The sequence below is a fragment of the Myotis lucifugus genome, unplaced genomic scaffold (genome assembly GCF_000147115.1).
Source record: "Myotis lucifugus unplaced genomic scaffold, Myoluc2.0 scaffold_6061, whole genome shotgun sequence".
NCBI lineage: Eukaryota > Metazoa > Chordata > Mammalia > Chiroptera > Vespertilionidae > Myotis > Myotis lucifugus.
The window spans coordinates 402-7,108 of record NW_005877109.1 but is presented as its reverse complement, the minus strand read 5'-3'; the positions used below and the strand labels follow the sequence as shown (position 1 = coordinate 7,108).

Here is a 6,707-nt window from a genome sequence, read left to right as displayed (position 1 = left end):
AAATACGAAGAAGCAAAAAACACCCAACCGGAAAAAAAAAATGAAAAAAGAATCCAAAAATATGAAGATAGTGTAAGGAGCTCTGGGACAACTTCAAAGTACCAACATCCGAATTATGGGGGTGCCAGAGAAGTGAGAGAGCAAGATATTGAAAACCTATTTGAAGAAATGATAACAGAAAACTTCCCCTACCTGGTGAAAGAAATAGACTTACAAGTCCAGGAAGCACAGAGAACCCCAAACAAAAGGAATCCAAAGAGGACCACACCAAGACACATCATAATTAAAATGCCAGAGCAAAAAGACAAAGAGAGAATCTTAAAAGCAGCAAGAGAATAACAGTTAGTTACCTACAAGGGAGTACCCATATGACTGTCAGCTGATTTCTCAATAGAAACTCTGCAGGCCAGAAGGGAGTGGCAAGAAATATTCAAAGTGATGAATAGCAAGAACCTACAACCAAGATTACTTTACCCAGCAAAGCTATCATTCAGAAGTGAAGGTCAGATAAAGAGCTTCACAGATAAGAAAAAGCTAAAGGAGTTCATCACCACCAAACCAGTGTTATATGAAATACTAAAAGGTATCCTTTAAGAAGAGGAAGAAGAAGAAAAAGGTAAAGATAAAAATTATGAACAATAAATACACATCTATCAACAAGTGAATCTAAAAATCAAGTGAATAAAAAATCTGATGAATAGAATAAACTGGTGAATATAATAGAATCAGGGGCATAGAAAGGGAGAGGACTGACAGTTCTCTGGGGGAAAGGGGTGTGGGAGGTGCGGGAAGAGACTGGACAAAAATTGTACACCCAGCTCCATCCTCTAGTCTGAGGACAGGCGGGGGGTAATGGCAGAGGGTGGGGTGGAAACTGGTTGGAGGGGAACTATGGGGGGGGCGGGAAGAGGAACAACTGTAATAATCTGAACAATAAAGATTTAATTTAAAAAACAGTTTGGGATATTAGTTGAGGAAAGGATGGGAGGTGATATAGTAGAGAAAGCAAGTGAGATAACTTTTTTGAGAAGTTTTGTTGTTTAGGAGAACAGATAAATGGGGTAGTATCTAGTAGTGAATGTGGGTTGAAAATGTTTTAAAAGGCTAAGGGATGTTTTATAATGTCCACTAGAGGAAAAAAATGGTGACATGGGAGAGAGATAGGGTAACTAAAGGAAACAAGCTCCTCATAAGCAAGAGGGCATGGGAACCAGTACCCATGGTTGGCCTTGAATAAGAGCAGAGATATTTCATATATTAAACTGTCATCAAAACAAGACTATATGATCATGAATACTGGTGGGTTTGTATTACTGTAGATTCAGTTTGTGGTAGAAAAATGAATTAGTGGTTCTAATTGCTTCTGTTTATTACTAAAATAATAAACAAGGTCATTGAGTAGGGTGCACTTTAGAATTTTACATGATTTTTTTTAAGCTAAAAAATGAGATTTAAAGAAATGTGTTCTATTGGCCTGCTTGGTTCATGTGGTGTTTCCTTGGCCCTTACAGATGCTTAAACAAGTCTGGGAAAACTAATCTATTAAGATAGAGTCTAAGCTCCTAAGCTCTAGTCTATATCATGACATGCAAGGCCCTCTCACACTCCCTCTTTGCTTGCCCCTGCTTTTCCTTGTATTCTGTCCTCTATAGCAGCGGTTGCCCTTTCAGACCTCATGGACCACCAATGGTCTGTGAACCACTGGTTGGTGACCGCTGCTCCAAAGGTTTCCTTAAACCAGCGGTTGCCAACCTTTTGGACCTCATGGACCACAAGTGGTCCACGGACCACTGTTGGCGACCGCTGCTCTAAAGTCGTCATCCTGCTGGCTTTAGTACCTTCATTCACACAGTGTACCCTCTGCCAATAATGCTCTGACCACCCTCTTTTATCTTTTACTTATCTTCAGTTCTCAGTTTAGGCAGGACATTTGGGGAGCTTTCTCTAATCTTCCCATTGAAAATAAAGGTGACTCCTTTGAACTTTGACTTATTATGTTAAAATGATCTGCTTGTTTTTCTTTCTCCCCAGTGAATTATATGCTTCTTCAGCATGGGCCTACCACATAGTGTCCTCTTGGTAAATATTTGCAGAACTGAAATGGCTTCAATGTCTTAATTTTTTATTAAGTTTATGTCTATACTCAGTTTATAGACATAACAACTAAGTGGGAAGTAGTGATAACCTCCATACAGTGGTAACCATAACTTTTTAGTAGGCTCTACAGAATCTGTAGAATTACTCATTTGACCCTAGTGACATGATAAGGTGGATGCTGAATAACCTCTCTCCCTTCTTTCTTTTCTCTTCTAGTGTGAAGAGTGGCCAGATTAGAAATCTGGAGTCTGCCCGTGTCTCCATGGTTGGCCAAGTCAAAGAGTAGGTTCTATTTTTCCCTGTTGTGCTAGTTAGAGAATGAAACATGGTGATGAAATTACAATTTGCTCTTTTTCTTATACACTTATCCTGCATCCTTGTGAATGTCTTCATTATTTTTGATAATTTTTACAAGTGAGCTCAGTTGGGCCAATTGTATAGATTTTTCTTTTCTCTTTTCTTTCTCTTTTTTGAGGAAATCCCAAGACCAATTAGTGCCTTCAGTATAGTATTGGATTACCTTATTAGTACAACTCTAGGTATTAAAGGTGAAGAATCCCAGAGAATGGACATTGAAAATTAAGTGGCCAGCCCTGGCCAGGTAGCGCAGTTGTTTAGAGCATCATCCCAATATGCCAAGGTTGGGAGTTCGATCCCCAGTCAGGGAATATATAAGAATCAACGAGTGAAGGCATACATAACTGGAACACAAATCAATGTTTCTCTGTCTCTCTCAAGTCAAAAATAAGAAATTAAGTGTACACTTAAGTGCAGGCAGTATGGTTTTATTCTGATAACAGTCTCCTTTTAAAACAATAATGGTTGTGAGGAAATTACAGCATAAAAGCTTTAGCATAACCTGAATGAAAGCCAGATTCTAATGGTGAGCTAAGATTATTTAGCTCCATTGATCTTCCTGGATAGGGTTACATGAGTCCTTGATATTGCCATGTAGGCACAAAAGAAACTTTAGGTGAATTGAGAAAATGTTGCCCAATGGAACAGACAGGGAACATAAGAGTTGATGATAATGATAATGGCATTATTGAATGTGTGCTATTTGCCAGGCACTGTGAAAGGTATTTTATATATACTATCTCATTTTTTAAAACCTTGTAATATTGAAAATTCTTAGACATATAAAAGTAGAATAATACATTGAAACCCAATATACCTGTTGCCCATTTTTAACAGTTACTGACTCATGGCCAGTCTTGTTTTATCTGTACCCCTAACTATTTCCCCTAAGCACAAAATATTGTGAAACAAATTCTAGACAAAAACAATTTCCTCTGTATGATTTCAGTATGCTTTCTATAAGTTCCATTTCTATCTCTCTCATTTTTTTCTTGCAATTTATATGTTGAGGAAACCTGGTTGTTTGCTCTGTAGAATGTCCCACAATTTGAATTTGCTGGTTGATTCTTCAAGGTGTAATTTAACATGTTCCTTTGTTCCCTGTATTATCTGTAAATTGTTAGTGAGATCCAGAGATTTGATTTGTTTTTATTTTGTTTTTTTGTTTTTAAGAATAGGTAATATTGTTTAATGCCATCAGAAAGCAAATAATGTCTGTTTGTCTCTTTTTTGAATGTTAGCAGCCATAGATGGTCATTACCTGGATTCATTAATTCATTTGCTTTATCTCATTTAATTCTTACAATACCTCTTTAAGATAAGTATTGTTTTATAGGTGAAGATATGGAAGTCCAGAAAAGTATAGTGATTTTCTCAGGATCACATAGCTAGTGAATCACAGAGCTCAGATTCAAACTCCTATGTATTTTACTCTAAGGTCTATATTATGGATTTTATGACTAAAAGTATAATTTGAGTAGTAATATCTGGCAGACACATAGCAGAGGCTTTGAGTAAGTTGTGAAATTGTCCACTTTTCAATGCCTAAATATGTTGAGATCTGACTTGTCTAAGAAGTGGTAAAGCATTTTGTAAGGAAGTTACATAGCTGGTATGCAGGTAATTAAGTGATTTTTAAATTTTACTATTTGTAAGCTTAAGTAATGTTTTCTCTTAATTTGTAAATCTGTGTATGTAAGAGTATGTGTTTTGTCACATAGATATTAGCCGTAACATTTCTGCCCTGTTCATCTAGATGAAATGCTCTTGAATCTCCCAGTTCATAGCTATGGAAATCCAAAGCACATGTTTTTTGTTATGGTCCTTTGACCTAGATGTGAAACTTAATACTTCGAGTTCAATAGAAACACCCACCTAACAAAACATTTGTGACCATAGCCTCATTGAAGGTTGGGTAGAGAAGAAAGAGAAGTTAACCATTCTTAAAAATCCACCACTGAAGTTCACTGACCTTCAGTTTATTCCACTCTTTTTTGATTATTTTCTCTCCTCCCTTCTCTTTTCTTTTCAAACAAATTCTTGTGTACCATGCATAGCAGACCTTGGCACTAGCTGCTATCCAGACCCTTGGGATTTTTTAAAAATAAATTTTAAAAATATTTTTTATTGATTTCAGAGAGGAAGGGAGAGGGAAAGAGATAAAAACATCAATAATGAGAAAGAATCATTGATCAGCTGCCCCCTGCATGCCCTACATGGGGGATTAAGCCCACAACCCGGGCATGTGCCCTGACCAGGAATTGAACCATGACCTCTTGGTTCATAAGTCGACGTTCAACCACTGAGCTGCGCCGGCTGGGCCAGACCCTTGGGAGTTTTACCCCTAACATTCGTCAATATATTTTTTCCAATAACTTCTCGCTAAAAGTAACTATGGCACCAGCTGTTCATAAAATAATATTTTTCTACCTAATTGCATAATAAAGAGATAATGTTTTTAGAGGAAACACAACAATAATAATTGGTTGGACCAGATGTTCTAATTTGCAAGGTTCAGCTGTCATGATTACTGTAATTGCCAGTTTCTATCCGCTAATTAAAAAGTGGGAGCTTTTTACCATTTGGTTGAGCCTTGTTCTACTATAAGCAGAGTATAATAGAAAAGCATTTTGCCTTAGAATTAATTGGGCCTGCATTTGCCTACTAGCTTCATCTACTCATGAGCTAGATGATCCTGGACTATGTTTTAACTCTTCAGGCCTATTTCATAGGATTGTTAAGAGAATTTACATAGGATAATGCCAATAAAACTCGTTACCATGCCTCCAAGTGATTACTCCCTTCTGTGGGTCAATTTTGATACCAGAACTGGAAACCATCTCTTGTTGTATAGTTTTATGTTGGTCATTACCTTCCACAGTTCTAGTCTACTTTTGTACATTTTAAAAAGCACATTTTTCTCATCCTCCCAGAAGCATTGTTAAGTTTTAACTAACATCATCCTATATAATAAAAGGCTAATATGCAAATTGTCCCCTCGGGAGTTTAACCAACCAGGAGTTCAACCAACCAAGTGTTCGACTGCTTGCTATGACATACACTGACCACCAGCGGGCGGCACGAACAAAGGAAGGCCCCGGCTAGCAGCCAGCAGCTGGGGGAAGAAAGGCCCCAATCAGCCCTGATTGCTGGCCAGGCCTAAGGACCCTACCCATGCATGAATTTCATATACCAGGCCTCTAGTTTGATTATAAAAGATCATAAGTTTCAGTATTTCTGAGATAATTTGTGTATACAAGAGAGGTTTGTGACAGCACTTTTTTTAAAAAACCTAGGTGTGAAGGAATTACAAGTCCAGAAGGCTCAAAATCTGTAGTGGAAGGAATCATAGAGGAAGACGAAGATGATGAAGAAGGAAGTGAATCAGTAAACAAGAGGAAGAAGGAAGATGACATGGAGGTGAGTAAAAGCCTGCATTCTTGGAAGGATGGTGTAGGGAATGGTTCAGAGTGTGTTTTGATTACTGTAGCTTTGTAATTGCTGGGAGCCGGTCCATCCTTGCTGCTTGACACAGTCGCTGCAGGAAAGAAACATCTGCACAGCATATGTTTCAAGGGACCTGGCATATATAGCATATTGTTCTTAATATGTTTGCTCTCTTTAGGCCATGTGTTTTAACCAAGGTCACCTCTCCGAGAAAGGTTGTTTCCCCAGGTGGGGATTTTTCCCTGAGGTTAGGGAGGGGATACAACCCCTTAATTAAGTGCCAGGCGGGTAGTTAAGCTACATAATCTTTACTCCCTGGAATGGAGATAAGAAACGCCCTAACCTTTGTAATAGAAATTGACAGGATTAAAGTCGGCTGGTATAAATACGGATGTAACAAGACAATAAACATCAGATCCTCATCAGATCCTGATCAGTTCCTAACCAGAACTCCGACCAGAACTTTGGCTGGAGATCCTGGCTAGAGGTCCTGACTAGGCTGCTGATCAACTGAAGGCTGTCTTCGTGTCATTCCTTCTTCGCCGACTCCGTCCACACCTTTGGGGACCCCTGGACCCGCTGGGATTGGACCCCAGCAGTAATGTTTTAAAATCAGAGAGTCTGATTTTTTTTCTTTTTCAAAATTGTTTTGACTGTTCAGGATCCCTTGAAATTCCCTATGAATATTTTTGGGAAAACGCCATTGGGATTTTGATAGGGATTGCATTGAATCTGCAGATTGCTGTGGATAATATGGACATCTTAACCATCCAATGATCTTTAATATAATATATTGCTGTCTTATG

The 6,707-nt window shown here is 38.3% G+C and overlaps 1 long non-coding RNA gene across 1 annotated transcript; it reads left to right on the top strand.

Annotated features, from left to right (window-relative positions):
* The first annotated feature begins 2,244 nt into the window (after positions 1–2,244).
* LOC102427849 lies at positions 2,245–5,846 on the top strand. The gene is made up of 2 exons (XR_331046.3): positions 2,245–2,379; positions 5,751–5,846. It is a non-coding gene; the product is annotated as an uncharacterized LOC102427849 (long non-coding RNA).
* Positions 5,847–6,707: the final 861 nt, after the last annotated feature.